The sequence below is a fragment of the Piliocolobus tephrosceles genome, chromosome 6 (assembly GCF_002776525.5).
Source record: "Piliocolobus tephrosceles isolate RC106 chromosome 6, ASM277652v3, whole genome shotgun sequence".
NCBI classification, from domain to species: domain Eukaryota; kingdom Metazoa; phylum Chordata; class Mammalia; order Primates; family Cercopithecidae; genus Piliocolobus; species Piliocolobus tephrosceles.
The window spans coordinates 74,057,867-74,081,896 of NC_045439.1; the positions used below are offsets into that span (position 1 = coordinate 74,057,867).

The 24,030-nt window shown below is 35.8% G+C and overlaps 1 protein-coding gene across 1 annotated transcript in view; it reads left to right on the top strand.

Moving 5' to 3' along the window:
- WDR72 (WD repeat domain 72) overlaps nucleotides 1-24,030 on the top strand; it is a 219,349-nt gene that overhangs the window by 185,669 nt on the left and 9,650 nt on the right. The gene's annotated exons all lie outside the window — the stretch shown is intronic.

Consider the following 24,030-nt stretch of genomic DNA (forward strand, 5'->3'; position numbering starts at 1 on the left):
ATACTTTCCATGCCGATGGCCCCTGAGTGTGGGTAGTCATAGGTTTCCCAAGCCAAAGGGGATGAAATCAAATGGCATTCAATGTTGACCAGTTAATATTTGCTTCTGAATGAGAAATAAGTAATAGACAAATGTGTAACTATCTTCCAAGTCAGAGGATGTTTGAGAGCAGTCTTCTATTCTTCTGTATTATACAGGTTTTTCATTATCCAAGAAAGAATTTTTTAAGCCACTTCATTATTTTCTATGTGTCTATTTTCGATCTCATAAAACATAATGAAAGAAGAACAGTTAAAACCACTGCAATAGAGAATGCATTTGAAAATATTCAGACATCTAGCCCTATACTATAAAATTAGCTATAAACATTTAACAAGCAATATTGAAGAAAATTGAGACTGCTTCAATAGCAGATTGGCTAGCTGTGCAAATAGACATTGTTCCAAAGAATGATTTTATCCTATGTAAAAGAAAAAGTCAAAGGTCACATTCGTCCTGCCCTTGAAGCGGACATATGAGATGTGACCATGTGCTTTGTGACACTGCATGTGTTGAATAATTTGACAAGCTAGTAAACAAATAGTGGAGAATATGTAGCATTCAAGAGCCCAGTGAGGCATTAATATACTAAACAGTTAAAGTTACAACTCTGAACTTGGATATATAGCTTTGTCACCACTATGAAATTACCTGATATTGACTCTGTGTCTTTGAGTATTTATACATATGAGTACATACACACACACATATACACACGATAGATGTAGAATAATTCATTTGAAGATAGTCTGAAAATGCCAGGTGACACTTGCAAGGCATTCCAAACAACCACATTTCTGTCTTCCCTGAATATGCTCAGCAGCAGATGGGTGAATGGTCACTTCAATTCCTCCTTTTCCCACCCTGATCTCAAAAGACTGTTATACTAAATAGAGACCAACTGCCAGACAGGATCAGAAGTTTCCTGCCTAGCATATTGCATGTGCGTGCGTGTGTGTGTGTGTGTGTGTGTGTGTGTGTGTGTGTCTGTGTATTCTGTCTTCTTCCATTTCTGAATTGGTTTCCTACATCTAATTTTACCACCTCTTTCATTGATACCTTTTATTGGGTTTAGCAGAGTCTTCTTCAAGGGATTTCCACCTTGGCTCCCTGCTTTCTTTGTCTAGACCATCTTATGTCTGACTCTTAAAGTAATTGTTTTACATAGTGATTCTATGATTTATACATGGGGATGACTTTTGTATTTAATTTTTACACCGCACAAGAATTGTATGTTTGCATAAGGAAGCAAATTCATGGTGATAAATGTCTCCAGGTTATTTATGGACATGTAATAAACCTAAGGAAGAGAGATACAACTTTCTCCTTTTACGCATCTCCTGGCTCTGGGTCAGTTGCCAAGGGTGCTTTGCCCAGAGAAAGTGCTGGAAAGAGAAAGGCTGAGAGTGGGTTTGATCGAATTTCCATTCCAAGACATATTTCATACAGTAGTCAGCATGATCTTTACATATGTAAATCTAAACATGCCACCTCTGCATAAATTATTTCAACGTCTTCTCCTTGCATTTAGGATACAATACAAAATGCTTAACAAGCGCTCTTAGGCTTGTGGTTTGACCTGTCTCCTCTCCAGCTTCATTTTTGCCAGTCACCTCCCCGTATTCTGACCCCCCAGTCTCACTGGCCGTCCTCCATTCCCCAGACCAGGCCAAGCTCCTTCTTGCCTCAGAACTTTCACAGATCTTTTTAAGTGACACCCATGTAACCTGTAATCTTTCCTATTACCTACTCTTCACCTAATTTCTGCCCATATTTCAGTTCTTACTTTAAAGGTCATTTCCTTAAATAGACACTCCTTGACCTTCAAGCTTCATTAGGTTCACTCCATTATTTACTCTCATAACAAACTGTGATTTTCTTTCATATTACTCATTTTCTTTTGCAATTAATAATCATTTATATGTTTTGTGTTTATGTACAGATCCTATGTCTCCTAGTCAGATTCTAAGTTTTATAAGAGATGGAGAGCCTGTGTCTTTTGTTTGCCACTTCTCTAATACCTGTATTCCAGGACCTGTCACATTGTAGGTGCTCAATAAATATTCCTTGGATTAATGATGCTGTCATTCTCTCTGCTGCTTCATTTATACCACTTTTAAAGTGAAGTCCTATTTATCTGAGCAAGTCTCTAATGTTATACAGCAAGTCTCTAACCATTTTTCTAACCATTCCTTGTGGAGGAAGCCAAAACACATACCTTTTTGTCTGCTGGAGTAGAGTGGTGGTTGAATGAGGCTTTAAAGGGGTAGGCAGAGCAAGCTTTTTGTTTAATGCATAATAAATAAAAGGATGGAGAGATGTTTATGTTATAATCTTAGGCTCAGAGGTTCTGATAATCTCCCAATTCGTGTCATGACTGTCACTGTGATATAAAAACTGGAGCTCAGCTGGTAACTTGATGCACCAACCAGAAATGGTCAAGACGAGAGGTCTGCAAACTGTTTGTAATTCAGCCTGCTATCTGTTTTTGGTAAATAAAGCTTTTTTGGAACACAACCACACCCATCCATTCATGTATTGCTTTTGGTTACTTTCATGCTTCAGCTGCAGAGTTGAATAGTTTTGATAGAGACTATATGGCCAGCAAGTCTAAACTATTTACCATCTGAACCTTTAAGAAAACATTTGCCAATCCCTGGTCAAGACTGATGAGAGTGGAAAGCAAACATAAGTCATAGACTGTGTCTTACTAAGCTTGTTTCCTCAACACTTATCACAGTGCTTTCCACCAATCAGTGTCCAATAAACAATGGTTGGCTTCAATTAAACAGGTTTTTCTGGTTTAATGGAACTCCTGTTTTCTGGAGCTGATATTATGAAAGGGGACACCAGCAGTTCACTCAGGAGAGTATCTGCATGAATGAAAGGGAAAGCAAATAGCCACAGATGGGTAAAATAACTCTGGGAAGCTCTGGGACCTAGATCTGGGGCCTTCGGTTTAGGCACTTGAATTTGGATATTTATTATAGAGTCGGGCACGAGCATAAGTCCAAAGTCTGGGCAACAGATCACCTTTGATCTGTTGTAAAACCAAAGCCTAAGTTAGCCTAAGAGTAAGACTTCATTTTTATATTAATGTAACTATAAAACCAAAACAAAAGCCTACATGACGTTAGGTGTAACGCTTCACCTTTATATTGGTGTAATTAACCATTGAAATGTTCCTACTAAAAGTGATCTCCCTTCATCAGTCTGTGTTACTCATCTTTTTTTAAAAATCCTAAAATCAGCTTGTTTTTGAAGCAGGTCCTTTTTTACAGCCTTAGCTTTTATTATGTGTGCGAAAAGGGCGTGTTACTTTAACTACCTTGAGTTTAAATTTTCTCATTGATAAATGAGAAAACACACATCTATTCGGGAGGGTCGTTTTGAGGATTAAAGGATGCAAAATATGTAAAGTATATATATGTCAACATCCAAACCTGAAAATTGACTAGACAGTTTTTGAACAGAGTCTATCAACTACATTCTAGTTCTCTCAAGAAACAAAATGGTCCAGTGTCCCCTAGCTGCTTGTTCCAAAAGCACTGTGTATCAGCCCAGCCTGACATTCATCACACGGAACTGTAATTACTTGTTCAATGTCTCTTGCCTGTCAGACCATAAGATCTGTGAGGGCACAAACCATGCCTATCTTTTATTGTTTCCTCTCCCTAGCACCTTGGACAGTACCTGATGCACTGGGTCCCCCAAGTATGCATATGACTGAAAGAATAACATGCTAAAAGAAATAAAAATCCCTAAGAATAAATAAACGTCGTCCATACCTAACCATTTGAAATAGTTCCTACTTTGATGTTTGTTCTTTATACCTGGGGAACAGTTATTGGTTCTTTCTTCTATAAATTTCTTCAGATTCTTTCTAGATCTTCTTGCCTATCATTCCCAGTCTTCTCTGTGTCGATATAAAGAAGATGAACAAAAAATGGAAACACTGTTTGCATTGCTGTCTATGCTAATCTCTCTCTGTTGACTCTGAATTCTAAACATGTCTCCTGTAACTGCTTATGACTTACAAGCCCCTTCTAGCAAATAGCTCTTCCATTTTAAGAGGTCAGAACTAGTTTTTTAAAATCTTACAATCACTTATAAACTACTAAATAGTATGTAATGTTTTATAATCAAGCTATAGTTCCCCCCCACCCCCCACCCACCTCCCGCCAAACAACAACAACAAAAAAAGCATAGTTCATGACATGGTCAGAAAATCATTAGCATTCACTACAGATAGTTCCCTCAGCTTTTACTTTTTAACCTCACCCCAATTCCCATTGCCTTTATAAATTAGTAAATGGAGCTTATCAAAGATTAATGCCTTGCTTTCTCCTTTTGGCAACTAACTCTCTCTTCTCAAAATCACTCTCTTTGAAGTCAGCCGAAATTCTGTACATGGTCCGGATGCACAACAGGAATTCCAATCCCAGTGTGTGGCAGAAACTAACGCTGCTGCATCTGAGAGCCCAAGCCCTCCCATCGGGCCTGCCCTGTTTATTCTGTAGGAGCATGGTGGCACTGGCTATTTTTCTTCTTACCTATAAACGATACCTTACCACGGGTACATTTAGAAGGAAAACAGGTATAAAGTTCAGTGCTACCACACACTACTTTATTGAAAGAAAAGATTATTTAGCTAGAAGATGATCAGAGGACAGCTCTAAATTACTATAGGGAGTAAGCAGAGTTGATGACCACTTTACATAGATTTTATACTGGTTATTTTTCACCAGGTAAGGTGGCCTCACATTCAGCATACACTTATATGGCAGACAAATCCAAGTGGTCAATTACAAAGAAGTCATTCAAGTGGTCAGTTACAAAGATGTCATCAACCTTTGGAAATCAGCAACATTTATTTCTTTTCTTTTCTTTTTTGCTGTACAGCATCTACTACTGCCACAAGAGCACCCTAGTTTTCTTTTGTGCATTCCTGCAGAAACAATGCATTAATTTGTCCTCTTCCTTCAGGTGCCCTAAGCACACTTGAAGTGCCTACCACCAGATCAATCCCTCTATCATTACCACAGTATGGTCATGGGATGGGCAGATTTCTTTAGCTCAACCAATTAATCTCTTCTGAGGCCCTGAACTTAAAGCTGAATGAAGCAAAGGCAGAACAAGTGGATGAAATTCTTTTATTCCAGGTGTGGCAACCAAAAGAGGCTGGTGTAGTTCTTCCTACAAATAAATTTTAGAAGTTCCCTGTTCCTGTTACCCTGTGGTGAGTGTCCTTTGTGTACATGGTCAGTATTTAACTCTTACAACCACAGAGACCTGATGAATATAAAGGTTGTTGATCACTGTTCTATACCCAGCACCTCCTATGTGCTCTGTCACCCAGTAGCACTCATGTTTATAGAATGAATGATATTATAATAGTAACAGGCCAAGTGCGGTGGCTCACGCCTGTAATTCCAGCACTTTGGAAGGCCGAGGCGGGTGGATCATCTGAAGTCAGGAGTTCGAGGCCAGCCTGACCAACATGGGGAAGCCCAGTCTCTACCAAAAATACAAAATTAGCCAGATGTGGTGGCGCATGCCTGTAATCCCAGCTACTCGGGAGGCTGAGGCAGGAGAATCGCTTAAATCCAGGAGGTGGAGTTTGCGGTGAGCCAAGATTGCAACATTGCACTCCAGCCTGGGCGACAAGAGCAAAACTCCGTCTCAAAAAAAAAAAAAAAAAGTAACACTTCGGTTACTTTGGAATATTAGGGCATGAAATACTACATAATTCATTTCTAACAGAAACCATTTCCAGACATCTTGATGAAAATGCCCACTCTACTCTTCAAATTTTATATTTTAAAACTGTACATATATATTTAATTTTATCTATCTTATCATGCAATAATTAAAATACTTGGGAGACTGAGTATAGCCTATTGAACACTGAATCATGAGTTCAGATCTAAGGCCATGCTCTTCCTTTAAAACAGAATCTCCATGACTTAACATTTCTGAACTTTTTTAGTTTGGTTTGTTTAATGTCATTATGCTATACTAATAGATTCAGAGAGTTAATTCAATTACTTGCTCGATAGAGTTTCTTACAAGAATAAAGTGTGTCTTGTCATTTATTCAATCTGTTTTTGTGTTTGGTAAGAGCGCTTTAGAGTTTTGCTCAGAGATTTTAGAAAATTTTTATTATAAAAAACTACTGTAAATAGAGGCTTCTTTGTCATTACATCTTTTTAACTGTTTTTTTTTTTTTTGTATTTTTGAAGAATATTGATTTATATACCATGCTACTTCACTAACATCTTTTTCTTTGCAACATAGTTTTTTGATCCTTTGAGTGTTCTAGGTGTGTAATTGTACCTTCCAATAAAAAATAGTTTTATTTATTTATTTATTTCAGTGTAATAGTTACATTTCCCCTAATTGTTTCCATTTGACTTAATTGCAATGGTGAATATGTTCAACTCAATGTTAAATAGTTGTTGGAAACTGGGCATCCTTGTGGTTTTCCTTATTTTGATGGGAAATCATTGATGTTTCTGAATTAAGTAGGCTGTTGGCTTTGGAGCCGAGGCTTATGTATTTTGTCATATCAAAGAAATATCCAGCAATCCTATTTTATTAAGTATTTTTACATAAGTGGATATTTAATTTTGTCTAATGGCTTTTCTTTCCCTATTTCTACTGTAATTGTCTACTTATGCTTTCTATCACTACCAAGTTTTCCAGAAAAGTACTTATTTAATCTAGATTTTCAAATTAATTTGTATAGACTGAGCATTATAATCTCTTAAGACTTTTTGAATTTCCTCTCTATTGATAGTCATCTTCCTTCCCCTTTCATTTTTGATTTTGCGTATTTGTGAATTTTCCCTTTGCTTCTTGATTAGATTTGTTAGTGGTTTGTTGGTTTTATTGATTACTTTGTTAAAAGTATCTTTTGTATTTCTTTCTTTGTTCTTCTCTTTTACTGTTTTCTAACTCATTGTCTTTCTTTCCTCTTGTTTTTTTTTTTTTTTCTTTCTTTGGTTTGCTGTATTATTATGTCTTCATTATAATAATTTTTTTAAGTTCTGCAATTTTGTATTGAATTTCTCTTTTGAGCTAAATCATTTAGTAACGTGTTTTGAAATTTCCAAGTGGAAAGGTCTAATTTCTAGCCTTACTGTGTTGTGATCAGAGAAGTTGTCTGTGTTAGTTCTATTCCTGGAATGTTGGAGGGGTCACTCCGGAAATTAAGATGTGGCCAATTTTGGTAAATGTTTCATGTGCACTTAAATACAAGGTGTGCTGTCTACTGTTGGCATTAGAGTTTGATTATTACCTCTACTTTATTGACTTAGTTCTGTAGGTTTTCTATATTCTTGTCAATATTTCATCTCCACTATCTGTCTTATATTCAGAGATATGAGCTAACGTTATCTATTGTTAGTTTGCATTCCCTTTAGTCTCTGCCTTATTAAAGTAGCTGTGTTACTACATACACATGTATTCGTCATTGAAATACCTCCATTGTGAATTACAGTCTTTAGTATTATGAAATACTCTTCTCTGTGTCTTTATTTATTGCTCTTTGGTTTGCATTCCACCATGTTCAATAATATTGTGACCACTGCTTTTTAAAAATTTATTTATATCCTATCTATCCTTTTATCTTTAATCTTGCTTAACTCTTTGTTTTTGATGTATCTTTTTAAAAACATCATAGTGCTAGATTTTACTTTGTTAGTCAATCTTAATATCTTTTATGCTTATAGGTGAATTAAGTCCAGTAACATTTATTGATAATGTTGATACGTTTGTATATGAACACAAATATATGAAACTATATATGTTCTTTTACTATGTCATCTATTTCATTGTATTTTCCTCAAAATCTCTCTTTCTCTTTTTCTGTATGTATGTATTTGAGGGAGTATTTGGTAGGTTTTTTTTTCTTAATGTTCACCTTTATGCTAAAACCATTATATATTACCTTTCTTCTCATTGCCAGGTAGCCCTCAACTATTAGCAATAATGAAATAATTTGCTACTAACATTTTTGCTTTCTCTCTTCCAGCATCTAATTTAAAATGATACTCTTTTACTCTCAGGTAATACATATATTACTAAGTATATGTATTACTATGTAATTACTCAGCTTATCCAGCTTTTTATGCACTCTCCATATCCCTCTGATCACCTGCATTTTTCATAGTTGTTCTATGAATTGTCAGAGAATATAGCCATATTTCTATAACCATCATTTGATTTTAGTTCTACAGGTAAATGTATATTTAGTGGTTACTTCCTATTCTGATGTTGATGGCTTTTCAATTATTCTAGTTATCTAAAGCTCATCTTAGTAGGTCACACAGGAAAGGCATATTTAAACAATATTTCTTAAGTTATTGCATGCTTATATTAGCTTACAGCCTTTCTAGTTAAAAGTCAATTTTGCTGGATAGAAAATCTTAGTTCAATTTTTTCTTTCTTTTAAATTTTTAAGCATGTTACTTTATTTTCTGGTGTGAATTGCTATCATCAGAATCTTTTGACAATTTTATTTTTTTCCTTGTAAGTAAATTGACCCACTTCTTATTCTATCACTATTTTGAAATTTGCTCAAATATAGAATATTGCTATTATCTGTAAGTTCAAATTAATGAGTTTCACGGAGTATGTGTTGTAAAGACCAAAAGCAAGACACTACTTATATCTAAATGTACTTATTGAGACCAATCATGAAGTCTCGGATCCAGTTATGTCAGCCATTTTTATGGAAGGATCAGAACCATGCAGTGACGTGATTCATTCTATGATCTGTTGTGTGTCTAGCGGTGGGTGAGGTGGGGCAGGTAGCAGTATAAATATTGGGTCAAACAAGATAAAAGTACAGTGAAAAACTTTTTATAATAAGCCAAAATAAATATATTTTTCACCTTTAAAATTAATTAAAATGGATATAATAATGCATTCCACATCCCCCAATGTTAACCTGGTGTTCAAGAAAAAGAGAGTTTTTTGATGCTATTTTATATGAGGTTTTATAGTGCTTTCTACCCTGGAAATGAAAAAGAAGAATGTTAATAACAAGTAAACCACTGTTTCTGTGTGTTAGATATATACTCCATCAAATTACCTCCTCCACTAATGCATTTGCCATTGATGGAGCTGAGCTGCATTAGACTTTCAGTTGCAATACTAGCGTTTCTTAAATCCTAATGTGTGAATGGAGACCAGTAAAAAAGCAACAATCAAGAACCATGCACAAGTGATGTTGCAAGACCTGTTCTTACTTTCAAATATAAAAGATTATACTTGCTCTTTTAAAATGTTATGATCTAATCATATCCATAAGCTGAAATTGGATTGTGCACATACAATAATTTAAATTTCCAAACCCAAATCAGTTCTCTAAAAGGGTAATATATATATGTAAATTGTATCACCATATCATCATTTCCATTTTTAATTTATCAGCAAAAAAAAAAAAAAAGCTATTTAGAATAACTTTCCAGTGAGTTTCTATGTTATCTGGTCCGCATTGTCAGAAATCACTTTTACTTCCTTCCATATTCAGCACTCTTGATATGAAAAAAGAGAATTACAGATGACTTTGGATGGGTTTTTATTTAGTTAATAGATATCATTACATGGATACAAATGGATATGCCTCTTTAAACTGGTAAAATAAAAGGGGGCCACTAACAATAAATTGTAGATTTCTACAGTCTTCAGTGAAGATCAAGATAATATAGCTATTTAAAATATTTCTTATATTACTAGGTCAGAGAAATTTTAGATATTACTACATTGCTAGTAAAATAAAATAAAGTGTCTTGACCTTAAGCCTGGACATCTTATTTACATTTATGCATATTTCTAGACAAAAATAGATATAAAAATAGTAATAATACTGAATTTACTTAGACTATCTATCTACATTTGAGCACTTTACATGTTTTAACTCATATAATTGTAACAAGTTTCTTGCACCTGGTAGTCACCATCATTGTTGCTATTTTGTAAATGAAGAAACAGAGACCAAAAGGTAAAGTAACATGACCAAGGTCACCCAGTTTATAGATGAACCAGGATTGTATTTGAACTGGGCATTTTAATAGCATTTAGATACATTTCTGTCACAATAAACTACTTGTCTTTCATTTGTGAAAGCTGTCCTTTTCGGAAGAGCCCCTAAAACTCAATAATAATCTTAAACAATGTTTGTTGAAGGAAACACTTATAAGAAACCAGCCGATTAAAAAAGGAAAGCAATATACATAATTCTCTGAACATCTAATAATTATACAATGTCATTCAATTAAACCATCACTCTTAGAAGCAGAATCCTTGTATTACCAAGTACAATCCTTGCCAAATATCCAGACACAATCATGGGCTTTAAGGATTACAAGTCACATAATAAAGGATAATGACCTAAAATTAAGCACACCAATATAGAAAGCTGTCATGCTCAGTATAAGTCAGCAATCTATTAGATTTAATGTGAGATTAAGGAGCTATGTAACCCCCAATTACGCTGTTTTTCATTAAGAAAAAACGTGATGATGGTGCTCAGTACAATTCTTCCTTCTATTTACCTCTGTTTAATTGGATTGTGGACTGCTTAAACATCTTTGAGTTGGAGCTTATAAGAAGATGATCCCAGCTGTTTTTCAAAGCTTAAGGCAGCAGACAGACAACACGATCATGTTCAGGCTCATGCAAAAGCCTTAATCCTACTTTTTACCGTCAACCAGCTACTGCAGTCCAGTGTTTAACCTTATAAGTGCTAAATGTGCTTTGTCACTGCTTTGGTAGATTTGAATTGTCATTGTTTAAAACTTTTAGCTTCAATGCCGTTAAAAGATCTCAATTCTCTCCACCTTTGGAGGCTGACCATGTTACTGTGCAATGGTTCACCACACTTCTAAAACGTCATCTGGAGAACAGTGACTTGTTTGTTCATACATTCATCCACCCATTTACTCATCAGATAAATATTCAGCTTTTTTGTGTCTTTCCCCAAGCTCTCTTGTAGACATAGGAGAGCAACCAGAAAGGCACCCTTCCTTTCTTTGGAGGTCGACTGACGAGCCCCATGATCATAGCGTCTCAGACAGTTCTTCGGGACTCATTGTTGAAAGTAAATAAAATAAGTTGAAGTTCTCTTCCACTTTTTCTAACTACATTTTGCCAGTCCAGCCCTTGAACAACTTAACCTTACAACTAACAGCTGTAGTTTTACTGAAATTAACAATATTGAAGTATTTAAGGAGTAAAGGCAAATGATCAAATTAGCCTTCTCTACAGCTGCACATGCTACTTGGATGGTGACATACTTTCTTTTCTCTTTTCCTTTGGAGGGTGACTGGTAAAGGAAAAAGGGGGTGGCTCTCTGATTTGTCCCAGTGATGGTGAGCAGCCAGGAGAAAAGCAGACACACTTAATGCTCAGCTGCTCTGACCAGTCAAGCAAGCCACCAAGTCCCAGCTGTGCCTCTTGATGTTTTCTGATTGCACCTACTCCTCAATCTGTGAACTGTTTTCTGGACTCAGATTCATCAAGCGCTGCTGCTTTAAACACGCATGCAGGCAGGCATCCTAGGATATGCCATTATAAGCTGCTGCCAGGGGATCTTCTAGGAGATAAATGGAATCTGTGTGAAGTAAATTAGTGTGAACCAGTCAATCTCAGTGTCAGCCTTGAGCCACTTCCATGGATAACTAGCTGGCTGACTGGAGGCCAGGATCTTGTGCCGAAGGTGGGTTGGAAGCTCTGAGATTCTGCTGCACAGAATGAGATGATTGGAGGCTGTTTAGTCCTGGAATAAGGGCAATTTGATCTGTGTTTCAGATTTGTCAATGAAATGGAATTCTAAACATGTTTGTTTACCTCCTTATTCTAGCTGTACAAAATGTGTCTAAATTGGACAACTTCTTTACTGTGGGATAGGAGAGAAATGCCCTGGAGATAACTGGTTCCTCCCAGATTCAGCTGCCATTTGCAGGCTCCAACAGTGCTCTGCTAGGTTTGACCCTCCTATCTAAGACCTTTAGGGTTTTAAGACTAAATAATGGCCATAATCTGGTAAAAAAAATTTTAAGCCGAATCTCTCTCCCTGTTTGTTTTTGCAAATAAGTCTCTGTGATCTTAAACTCATGAAGAGAAGTTCTCTGCAAAGGTTGATGATCATGGTTCCCCATAGATACCCAGCATGGGAAATAGAATTTTGGTCATTAGAAGGGGAAAGGGACAATCTCTTCCATGGCAATACAATGAGGAAACATTTTAAAATAACTTGGAAAGGATTTAGAGACAAAAATGCCCTGGAAAGGATTTAGAGACAAAAATGTATATAAGCCAATAGAGCCTTAAGAATTATTGTTTAATAGGATTAAATTCTATGTGTAAATGGTTCTATTATGTAAAAATCATGTTTCCATAATTCAATATTCTTTTAGAGATCATAGTCTAATATTACATTATGATCACAAGAATTCTTTTTATCTAGTTAAATTATGACAAATCCTCTTTATTTCTTTTTTCCTTTATTACATTAATAAAAATTTTTTATCACCTCCCTCTCTGCAGAATGAAATATCAGTGCAATGGTTGAACATAGAATTAAAATGTATAAAATAGAACTGGGATAATCTAGGCTTCATATTTGGTGAAATTTTTTAAAGCGTTTCCTCCCATAGCCCCAGGGAAGTATTTTACCTTTCACAAGAAGAAAAAGAAATTTATCATGGAATAGGAACTTGGGCAAAACAACAATTATTTAAATATTCAACAAAATTAATTTTCTACTTCTGGTCACCTTACCTAGACTCATGTATCCATAATACAGCTTTTGAGTACTTTACGTGGAAGTACCACCATTATGGGGTCCATGGAGACACATTTTATATATAAGATACGTTTCAGTATATAGAGTGTGTCTAGTGTGTCTGTGGATGTTAGGTAGCATGAATCATAGCAAAGATCAAACCAAATGCTTTAAAAATTGAGTGACCCTTTCCTTGAACTAATGAAACAAAAATGGGATGTCCTGTGAGAACAAAATTTGTTTTATGCTTGTACATTGAGTTCAGAGAAATAAAATCCCTAGGGTAAATTTAACTTTATGATTTATGAGGATAAGGAAAAGGGAGTGGAAATCCGTGAATTTCCCCTTCTGTTGTAGGGAGAAGGTGTAATCTTTTGCAACGTATGACTTATATTATTTTATAAAGTTATTTGAAGGTTAGGAAAGTGAATGTTGGGAAAATGATGTTTTGGTCTAGAGATACTGCATAATATGATCCACCCAATGCTACATAAACATTCAGTGCAAATAAAGTAGACTTCTTCAGTCATCACTACCTGGAAGTAAGCTGTCCCGTGAGCATTAGACTCATCATGTTTGTGGAGCAAACATATAATTATAAATTTCCAGGTGTCTGAGATAAGCTAAAGATGACAGAAACTGACACACTGGGTCAGCCCTCTGATTCTTCTAGCTCAGACTTCTGATTTTGGCACCAGAGGTTCCATAGTATAGAGGCAAAGTTATCCTCATAACATCAACCTCAGAGTCTCAAAATGTGTCTAAAATGTCTGCTTCCCTATTACCGTACCCCAGTGAGGTCGTCAGAAATGAGACCCAAAGAATGGGATTAGAAGTATAACACAGGCCAAATAAAGTGCTAAGGAATACAGAAGAGAGGAGAAAAATTAATGTTAACTGGCAGATTGACGAAGATTTCACAGAAAGGTGAAATTTCAGCTAAGTCTTCAATAAAAAGTAGTATTTTAGAGAGCAGAGATTTGAAGATTGATGTTAGAGGGGATATCTCAAACTGGAGAATCTGTGCAGAGGCAAAATGCAGAAAATAAATGGCATATCCAGGGGACAGTGAGCAGTCTCATCTAACTGTAGTGATGATATCAGAGGCTGAGATCGGAAGGATAAAGAGAGGGGTAGCATTTAGTGAGAAATCACTAAATGTGAGTTGAGATTATATTGCAAAAGGCCGTGAAATCCATGGCTCCAGAATCTTTCATTGCTGAGTGAACAAAGGTCCTTGTGGGTTTTCCACATAGGAAATACATGGTCAGACCTTGGTTTTAGGGATATGACTTATCTTAGTTTAAAGAATGGCTGGAGGGAAAGATACCTACTATTGGATAATTAAAATAGAGGAGTGACTCTGGTAATGTCAAATAGAAGGAGAGTATAATCATCTTAATGGGTTGAAGGAATGGAAGTGAGAAGATGACAGTCATAGGTATATATAACTTTTTAGCAGTTTTACAAATATCAATCATACTCTTCTTCAGATTTACTTTCAGACTAGAGTCTTTGTCTTCTTAATCTCTTCTAGAGATATTCTTATATAAATAAATTCACCTCACCATTACTTCCTCCCAGACCTTTGGATGGCCTCTTAAATTCCATTGCCTTCTGCATGGGCAATGGTAACTGGAGACACACACAGTGTTCCAAGTGTGAAGTCCTCATGGGCTTACTTGGTTTTCTTGTGGTTGGTTGATTGTGTTGCTCGTCCTCCTACCTAAAGCACCAGCCTTCTGTTAGGCATTTGCCTACATTTTTACATTGACACAATGTCTTTGAGTCATAACAAATGAGAGCTCAGTGCCATGTTCTTATTACATATACTTAGGGTTACTTTAAATTTTTTATTTGTAGTTATTACAAATACATACTACTTATACATATTTTTGGGTTACATGTGATATTTTCACATAAGTATACATATATAATGATGAAATCAGGGTAATTGGGTTTCCATCACTTCAAGCACTTCTTATCTCTTTGTGTTAGGAACATTCCAATTCCACTCTTTTTGTTATTTTGAAAGGTACAATAAGTTATTGTTAACTATAGTCTACCAAACACTAGCTCTTATTCCTTCTATCTTACTGTATTTTTGTACTCATTAACCATCCCTTCTTATCCCCCACTTCTCACTAACCTTCTTTTAGTTACCATCATTCTACCATCTATCTCTGTGAGTTCAATATTTTCTTAGCTCTCATATATTAGTGAGAACATGCAATATTTGTTTTTCTGTACCTGACTTATTTCAGTTAACATAATGTCCCTCCAGTTCCATTCATATGGTTGCAAATGACAGAAGTTCATTATTTTATGACTGAATAGTATTCCATTTTGTATAGTACCAGATTTTCTTTATCTATTCATCCACTGATGAACATTTGGGTTGATTCTACATCTTGACTTTAGTGAATAGTGCTACAGTAAACATGGGAGTACAGATATCCCTTTGACATACTGATTTCCTTTGTTTTGGACATGTACCCCACAGTGGGACTGCTGGATTATATGGTGGTTCTATTTTTAGTTTTTGAGAAACCTCCATACTGTTCTCCATGGTAGCTCTACTAATTTACACTCCCACCAACAGTGTATGAGGGTTCTCCTTTCTCCACATCCTTGACAGCATTCATTATTGCCTGTCTTGTCTAAAAGCCATTTTGACTAGAGTGAGATGATGTCTCATTGTAGTTTTAATTTGCATTTCTCTAATGATTAGTGTATCACATATACTTTGGATTGTGTTTCCTCTAAATGTTTCCCAAACTTAACTCTACTGCAATGTATATGCAACATTTATTCTCACTCATTCTGCCTTACAATTGTTTTCTATAACTAATCTAATTAGTCTAACATTTCACAACTCAGGAACCCTCAGTCTCCTGGAGATTTACCATGCATTCTTCCAAACAATGCGTAAAACTATATTAAGAGAGAGATTTTACACGAATCTAGGAAACTGTGTTATCTAGAAATATCTATTCTTCTCCTACCCTTTGTTTCCTATTTCTTAGCTCTCCAATATGATAACATGTTTTTGTATGGAACCTGGCTTTCTGGAAGTATCATTTGATTATATTTACTAGTTTCCCTTTATACACATGCATGTTTGCTCTTTAAAACTTGGCTTTCTTTAGGTGTGTTTCTCCTATCCTTTATTTATAGATGTCACTAGTTTGTATAATATCAAATGAGACTCTACTGCTTATCAAAGTCACTTTCATATTTTCAGCAACCATCTCTTGGAAATATTAGTCCAAATACTGAGTGTTATGCTGTGAGACAGCTTGAGGATTTGAGAAGGCATCTTTCTGTTATTTATCTCTCAATAAAACTAATACTTTTAAATGAGTGGCTACATTGAGATGTGTGACTGTAAGAACCAGCTGATGCCAACAGACCACTTATGCTTTCTATGTCTTGTGTAAATTAAATGCATATGGGGGGGTGTGGGGTGTGAGAAAGTGATGCTCACTACTGATTATATTATCATATTGTGGTAAAATACTTATCAACATCCAAGCATATCTTTCATCCAATCTCAATATGTTTTCAAGTACGCTAACATACCACTTTGATGTCATTCAAATAAAAATAGTCACATTCAGGGTAACTCAGTCTAATGATACGAAATATGGTAACTCAGACATGTTCTTCCTTGCATCCTTCTTAATGTTGACAAAGAACTAGAAAACGGAGCCATAGTCTAGATAATGTGATTTTCTTATTTTCCATTTCCTATCCGGGAGATGAAAGAGCTCTGACACTTGACTAACCATCTGAGACAAATGCTTTCCCTTGAGATAGAGATGACTATCAGCTGGGAATTTGAGACTGCCTGCCAACCATTCTCCCCACACTGATGGTGTTGTCTTAGGTTCAGTCTGTGGAAAGGTTGCTGCTCTTACGAATTCCAGTGCTAGTGCCATATAACAGTTTTCTCTCCTACTGATTGAAGAGGGGAGTGTTTTTTGGTACTTTTCCTTGGTTTAAATTGCCCTGTGATGTGAATCCTTATCTTAAGTTCATACATAAATCATGTTTATCTCTAGTTTCAAATGTTAGCATGATGCTCTTTTGATTGAAGGGTCTTTTGTTTTCCTGGCCTTCTTCTAAATTTTCAAGTACAAGCTGGGAAGTTTACTATAAATTCCTCCCAGAGTTTTCCCTTTACTGACTGTTCTTCAATTTATGAATATGTGGGTATCTATTTGTTTTTCTTCTTTGAATGTATTCCTGCTTTCAACTTAGTATTTTCTTGAACTTGTGAACAGTAAGTAAAATTAATACATTTCTGTATTTACCATAGAAAACAAATGACTTTGCAGAACCTAAATTGCATAAAGAGTGCAAATTAATTTCTGTATATTCTTAGCCATCATTCACCACCATACTTCTTTTAGTGATGAACAGATCCTTTCAGATATTTCTGAATCTCTTTTTCTTCATTATCTCTATGGTATCAAAAACTGGAATTGAGCTTACTGACTTGACCAATTAACTTCCTGTATCTAGAAATTCTCTTCTCTACCAAATTGTAGATAAATATAAAAAAAAATTACTTCTTATTTTTTATATTTATTAACAATTTGGTAAAGAAGAGATTTACTCAGTAATATTCAGAGACCAAAGTCATGGAAATTATTGAAATTTTCTTTAAGTATCTGCTCATCTATTCACCAGCTCTCTCCTTGGAACACTGCTTGCCACAAAAAATGGTCTTCCGAAGAAGAACATAAAGAAATCTAGGCAAACCTCCCAATGGGAACTCTTAGAATTACCCTGATTGGGAGTGAGGAAATGTAGCAGGAGGAAGGAATGCAGTTGTACCATTCCCTGTTACTTTTCTTTTCTACTTCCCAACCTACACATTTTCTCTTTGTAATACTCCCTCCGCCCTATATTCTTATAGTCTCTTTCAGATTCTGAGAGTTTAGATAACTTTATTTGAGTTGGCTTTCATGCCTTGCTTGACTAAGACAAAATGACTTCATGGACCCCATCCTTACATATAAAAGGAATAGAAAGAGTTGGGAGTATACTGATTCTCCCTTTAGATTGAGGAGAATATGAGTCCACAGGAATACCACACTGCTCCATAACCTTGTCCATTTGTTCAACAAACAATCATTGAGAACCTCCTTATCGCTGGGAAACTGAAACCAAGAAGGAACACTTTCTCTTTTAGGAAAATGCCAATCTTCCTTAATTCAGAAAGGGCCTCAGAAGTCCTCATTAGTTCCCACACTAGTGTAGTGGCTATTTACCCTCTTAGTATCCTGTTCAATTGTATACTCAGTAGTTGGTTGGTCTTGGATTCTTAATTGGCAGAATATTTGAGTCTCAAAGCTGGAAGGTATCAAAGAGGCTGTGTACTTCAACTCCCACGTTTTATAAAGGAAAGAACTTGAGTTAAGGAAAGTGAAATGGCATGCCCAAGATTGCACTATTAGGAGCAGAGGTAAGATTGAAACTTAGATCTTCTGGTTTAAGGATTTTTTTTTTTTTTTTTTTTTAACACTACAACACATTCCCTCCCTGGGAACTCAGAAGTTCATCTCTTCAACGAAAATTTTTTAATATTCTTTTTTAAATAAATAAATATATATGGAGGCTGACCAGTGTGGAATATTATTTTCCATCCAAAAATAAGTCAGACGGGGTTTCCTTCTTTATGCATACTTCCTGTTGGCATTAATAAGAGGTTTTTGGACATGTTTGATTAAGCTTGAGTTGTAAACCCTAGCTAGACCTCAAGATTTTTCTCTTAAAACTGCAAGTGAAATGAATCACTGATTTTTAAAAAGTTTTTATTTGTTTTACGTCTTAGGAATCCTTGTTAGCAATTTCACCCATTCATTTGATAAATACTCTTGGGTACCTACCTTGTGCCTTGCATTAGGCTAGAAGTGCAGTATTGCTTATCAGCCTTACTGAGGCAGTCCTTTGCTCAAAATCCTGAATAACAGAACAATATTTGTATTTTAGAGGCATACAACATATTTTAAAAGATTTAGTAAGCAATTTATACCTCTTTCTCATTTATCTTCCCTGAACTTGGCTGGGTGGTCTAGCCATATTTCTCACCTGTGGAAGTTAGCTATAGACAGATTTTTCCCCTAAGCCTAAATAGTCAATAATTAAATCCTCTCTGTGTGTATTTAAATGAATAATTTTTTTGTATTTTTAGTAGAGATGTGGTTTCACCGCATTAGCCAGGATGGTCTCGATCTGACCTCGTGATCCACCCGTCTTGGCCTCCCAAAGTGCTGGGATTACAGGCTTGAGTCACCGCGCCCAGCTAGATACTCTTAAAATAAGGGTGATGTGTACACAGCTCTTTAGCCAGACACGTTTTCCTGATAAGATATCTATCCAGAGAGATTCCACTTATAAACTGAATTTGGAGTCTGTTCAAATGACTTTGTCTTTGTTTACAAATTTGGTGTTACCCCTTAACGTCTTTTCATAGATTATGCCTCCCTCTGGTTTAAAATATCTTGCAGTCTTTTGAGATCTGCCAGTTTTGCATTAATATTTTCTTCTACCTGAATTGTATGCAGCTTTCTCACTTCCATACTTCTAGAATGCTATATTTGAGTTTATTTTATAGTGACTCTTTAAAATTGGAGAGAGATTTGAATTATAAAGCAGGAAGATATTCAACTCTTGGCTACCATATTGAGCTAGTAGCGTTGAACTCAGTTTTCACTGCTTATTTCACAGGCCTGAGCTATCTTTTAGTGTTTCCTGACCTCTGCATCCTGTACATTATTTTTGTGCTCCTGATTAGTGTGTAATTAAGATTTTTGTTTGGATTTTGTCTGGCAACTACAGTGGTTTATTCTATTCTGTTGCCCAACATTTCAAACTGCTCTTTTTATTAATGATTTTCCTATATATATCCTCATTACTTCCAAAAAGCCACGATACAGATGATGAATGAGATCTATTTTTAAATTATTCATAAGTCATTGTATTGAAAATGTTATTTAGGACTGTAGATATTATTCATACTGTGAATTATAGGATTTTTTTAATGGGCTCCGTCTGTCCAACAGCAGTTGCCTTGCTTGGAAGATCCAGCCACTGTTTGTGGATGTGGGTGGAAACTTTTTTCTAGTGGCCACTCTTTTGCTGGGGACGTGGAGATGTTTTTGGGGGGTGTTTGCTGCCCAGGCCTAGCCCCCTTTAATAGCTAATACCATCTTTCTGCAAGTAATGAGAAAAGGGAGAAGGGAGTTTTTAGAGGATAACTGAAACCAAAAATAGAGAATAGAGCAGGTGGAGGAGTATTACCACTGATGGCCCTGCTACCACTTTTTTAATTTTAACAACAAATCCTGCTATAGAGTCTTCCTCTATCTCCTGAATTTCCTCTTACAGTGTTCTCGAATGTGATTTAAAAACTATTGATTTCATGTTGTCTTTGGCCGAACAATTCATTTCTTTAGGATCTAGAAGAATTACACTAATAGTTAAATGCACCATAGTGAAACACATCCATACAAAGTTCATAGATTCCTCTCTTATCTAGCTACCAAAGATATTGCAAAGATATTTAGAACACTGGACCTTCAGTCATCAATATTTTGAGGCATGTGATGAGTAAATGGAATAGCATTACATCTTTCAGTGGCAGAACTGTCAAGAAGAGTTTGTCTTTTTTGCCCCTTACCTCCAAATCTGGACTATTTCAGAATCCATTACAAAGGAAATAACAGTTGATTTTAAGCTAAAGATGAGTGTAGCAACCATTTGCATTATATTGATGTCAAAAGTATCTCTCTGCCAAGCTCTGAAATGCACCTTCAAAAACTACTGAAAATATCCAAGAACTTTAGTGATGAGCTACAAATGGACTTTGGTATTGATAAATAAAAGTCAATATGTATAGTAAAAGGACAACTTACTGTGATAAATGGGCCCACCATCAGTAAAGATCAAATTATTGACTATCTAAAGCAAGGAAAAACCTGTCTATAGCTAACTTTCACAGGTGAGAAGAATTAGCTAACAACAGCAATTTAGAAAAAGCTCAAAGAGACATGTAAAGAGAATTCATTAAAAATGCATACCAAGTAGGCAGCAGCTTTAATGAATATATCCGTGGCACTAGGCTAATGTGTATCTTTGGTCATGCCTAGGTTCACACCCTTTTCTTTTGCCTTGAATGAGCTCCCTTTGGGTTTTCCACATTCCTACTCAAGGAGGTCTAATTCAAATTTTACCTTCAGACTACTCTGTTGTAGAAGAATTCGCCTCTGCACTACTAAAAACCATGTCCCTCTTAGAATATTGTCTCCAGTGCTCCTACTAGTTACTTTTCATCATACTTCAACTAGAGCACAAGTTGTATGAGGGCACATTAAAAGTGCCTTCATGTCTTTACCCCTCACAGTCCAACACAGAGCTCTACCCATAATAAACACTAGATCAATATTTGTTGATTCATCATTGTTGAAGTGATTCATTAGAGAAGCCTTGATCACATATCATGTCAGAGTTCAGTGATGAAACATCACAGGAGACACCCAAAAGAACAATTGCAAGGATTAGCCTATGAAAGAAAGAAGGGAAGGGAAGGGGAGGGGAGGGGAGGGGAGGGGAGGGGAGGGAAGATTGTAGAATGGCAGTAATTAACCTCTCCAATGTCTGCTATTCCCAACTGGCAGAATGTAGCTATTTCTTCTACAGTAAATTTAGTTGGTTGCCCTAGGAACTACCCAGTAAAAATCACAAAGCTTGTGTCATTTCAAATTTGGAAACTAATCTGTAACCAAGTACAATATCTGAAGAATAACCAACTTTATTTCCCCTCCCCCACACAAGCCAGACCCTCCAAAATCAGAGGTGGAAGCAAAGTAGTAGCCTGGTACCTACTAGTGTGAGTTTAATGAAGATCATGCAGCTAAAACTACACCTAACTTTCTGGCCTTTTTGAGAGGTTTGGGATGTCAGTTCATCCTTGGACCACTTTATTGCCACAAAGAATGGTTGCAGACATATACTTTGTCTAATACCATGTCCTCTTCCTCTGTGAGGTCCCTATTTAAAACAGTATCTTCTGAATATTTATTTAGTGCTTGATAAATACTTTTGAAGGAATGAATAAATGAATGAATGGAGAAATGTTTTAAATTATGTAGTGTGTTGGATGGCAAGTGCAATGCATTTGCCCAAATCAATAGAGGTGCTACCTCATTGGCTTTTAGTAATAGATTTAGCTATGTGATTTATTTCCTTTTACAAATACCAATGTAAATATTTCAGAAAATTATCAAGTAAGATATACAGAGATAAAAATCATTAAAGTTGGCCAGGAAATCTTGACCAACATAATGGCATTCTGAATGAAACTGATACATTTAACTTAAACATTTCTTAATACATTTAACTTAAACATTTCACAAAGAAATCTATGGATTCAAAAATAATCTGTAAGTATGACCTAAACTGAAGAAAATTAAACTCAGCTACATCAATAATTACATAGGCCACACATCCTCTCCTTCAGTGTCACAAACTAACCCACATCACCATTTTGCAAACATGCATCCTTGGTCTCAAGTTGGCCTAACAAGAAATTGAACAGACCTATTGAAAAGGTAATTGAAAGCACGTATCCTCTTGTATTAGGAGGCATTTAGCATGGTACCTCTGCATCATTCATGTGTTCATTCATTCATTTCACAGATCCTTCAAGAACACCTTCTATGGCTTAGACACTGTTGAATATGAAGTCCACAGAAATGGATGGATGAAAATGAAAAGATCAGATTTATTATTGAAAATAGCAATTTCGTGCTTTTCTTACATTTTGTTCCCCAAAAAAAGGTTTTAGAGAAGTAGTGAGTTCTAACTACGCTGGGATTTTGATAGAACAGAGAAGTCATATCTGTGTACTGAGAGAGTTGGTGAAACAATCTAGAGGGAGAATTTAAACCAGAATCATGTTACTAGTCTTCTGTAAAGTTTGTCTATGTGGTCTTCAGGTTACAAACATCAGTGCTATGCACACTCCATTAAAATAAGTGGAGGAGTGTGCCAGGTCTGAACACTACTAATGCTGCCTGGGCCTGGGGTGGAACACCATTGTGTCATGTACCAAATGTGTGAAGGAGCACAGTCTCAGCCTCTGCCTTGCTTTCTTGTCTCCTAACAGAGGTTTAGAAACAGTGTCCAGGCCGACTCCCCTGTGCCAACAAACATATCTTATGTATGATTGTAAATATGTATTTTGTTTATTGCATTTATGGCTTAATAAATATGTTGCATGTGTTATCAAATCAGTGGTGGTGTTTACTGCAGCAACTTACAATAAATAAAATTCCATTGTACTCAACAATATCTATATATTTAGAACATTTGGCTTAATTGTGGCCTAATTTATGCTATTGCAGGCTTGTTTTGCTTTGTTTTTTCACTGAGCTTCTTCATGAAGACAAGGCCCACTTTTTCTGACAATTATTTTCTAGAACAAATGTAATATGGAAATATGTTACTTCCTGGAGACGACATAGAGCAAGTATTACAATTTGTAGAAAAATGTGGAAACTTGAGTCTGTTTCTCAAACAGAATTAGTGGATACCATGGGTTTATAGGAAATTTTAGACTTCTGTACTAGCTTCTGTTTCTGGTCATAATCCTACAATATCTCATGATAGTTTGGTTGTCTGGAGACCTACCATTTGAAACAACAGCCCTTCTTATTACAATTTTCAGTGTATATTCATGCTACATTTTAAAATTTACTTTTTATACTACTAGTTTTTCTGGTGTTTGGTACCATAGTTTTTAATTTAATGAAAGAGAGCCAAAATGCGCACAAAATGTTCATTAGCTGTGATTTGTGCAATGAGAGGAACCATTGCCACCAGTACAGAGCTGGTCTTCCTAATTGACTAGCCTGATGTTCTTCTCTCTGTGTTCTGTTGCCGTTAATTGACTATATTGTTTTAGATTTATGCATTAAAAATACGATTCCTACTTCGAAGAGATCACTTTGTTACTTTGTAGCTTTTAAGCTGATGCCGTGAACTTATTTTTCTTCTAAGATAAAGTCACATCTATAGATTTTTCAACTAATTACATGTCTGCCAATAAATACTTAGAGGATACATTTTATTTCAATTTATTATTTGTGTTTACATAGTGTGTCCCTGGAAATATCTGTGGAACTGAA